The sequence below is a fragment of the Octodon degus genome, unplaced genomic scaffold (genome assembly GCF_000260255.1).
Source record: "Octodon degus isolate 3935 unplaced genomic scaffold, OctDeg1.0 scaffold00099, whole genome shotgun sequence".
Lineage (NCBI taxonomy): Eukaryota > Metazoa > Chordata > Mammalia > Rodentia > Octodontidae > Octodon > Octodon degus.
Genome location: NW_004524675.1, coordinates 7812937 through 7814519, shown reverse-complemented (window position 1 = coordinate 7814519; position 1583 = coordinate 7812937). Strand labels below are relative to the sequence as shown.

The 1583-nt window shown below is 37.5% G+C and overlaps 1 pseudogene; it reads right to left on the bottom strand.

The window, feature by feature from the left end:
* Window positions 1-572: 572 nt before the first annotated feature.
* LOC105743117 lies at window positions 573-1290 on the bottom strand (annotated as a pseudogene).
* Between the last annotated feature and the right edge of the window lie 293 nt (window positions 1291-1583).

Sequence of the window (1583 nt, the reverse complement as noted above, 5' to 3'; positions counted from 1 at the left end):
AGCTTTTATAAACCTAAGCTTAACATTACACATCTAAACAATTGTCAAAACTTTACTGAGTTGCCAGCATCCATGCACAAATAGAAAACATCCTTAAATTTGTGTTGAACCAGAAATGTATTACTAGTAATGCATATATTTCATTATTAAATAGTGAAAAAAATGGAAATTGTTTCTGTGGAGGACTGGTCCTGGCAATACTAGCTTCATAGCAGGTGGACACTACTTGGCTCATGCTTCAAACACAGTGGAAATCACATCCAACAGTACAGTCTTGTCCTAGCACTACTCAAGGGTCAAGGCTTACCTTGGATCACATTTAATAAAAAAACAAAGTGAACACAGAGATTATGATAATTTTAAAGACAAAAAATGGTCCTACTGTGTGGTCCCAACAATAAACTCAAAAGTCTATGACAAAGAGGGGCTCCAATGAGCTCTTTATAAATACTTTAGATTAGGTACAGTTATACTGAGAGTTGAGTTCATCTGAAATCTTCAAAGAAAATATTCCTGTTAATCCATAAATGGTGCTTGTTATAGTTTAACATTCTGTTAAATGCATGTTTGAGTTACTTGTTATCCAAGCATAGCAGCTGCTCCTTACCATTTATTAAGGACTGTTCATCTTCTTCAACTTCTACTCTTTCTTGACTATTCTCTAAAATTCTCTTGTGGTGATTTTTCTACTATTAATGATTTTAGTAGAAGTTGATATAGACTTGAAGTTACTCATCCCTCTTCCGCCAAATGATGTGGGTGAAAATGAAGTGAGGCCCCCATGATCTAGTGATCCAAATGAAGTAAATCCTGTATGAAATGAAGAAAATCCACCTCCAAAGGATGGAAATCCACTGAAGGTGGAGAAAAAAGAGTCTGTACCACGGCTTCTGCTTCCTTTGGTTCCCAAAAATGTCTTCCAATGAATCTTCATTACTAAAGAAGTTGAGTGAAAAATGGGTCTCTTCCACTAAAAAATTCCCTGAAGACATCTTCTGAGTTCTGGAATGTGAACCCAAGCTCAAATGGACTGTTGAAGTGACGTCCACCTCCTCCACCACCATTTAATCCTTCTTTGACATATTTGTCATAGATGTCCTGTATTTTAGCATCTGATAACACTTCAAATGCCTCAGCCACTTGTTTGAATTTTCACTCAGCTTCTTCATTCTTCTCAGGATATTTGTCTGGGTGCCACTGTAGTGCCAGTTTCCAGTATACTTTCTTGAGTATTTCTTCCCCAGTGAAGGTGTACCTCTGCAAGCCTAAAACTTCATAGTAGTCCACCATGTTTGATCAGTGCCGGGATGAGTCCAAGGACGTGGACTACTGGCAGCAAAAAGGAGGAGGTGTGCGGTCGGTCCCTTTGCAGCTCCAGCACAGTATGCTGGTGGTGGCTGCGGTGGGCCCTCATGTTTTCCTTTCTCATGCATTTATTTTTTTTAAAAAGCTGAAGATCTTTTTGGTGTTTTTTATTCAGTAGTCAGAGTCCCAATACAATTTCATATCCATTCTCTATTTGTTATACCATTTTTTCATTCATTAAATTTCAATGTTGTTTTCTTTATTGATTTTTGTGCAAT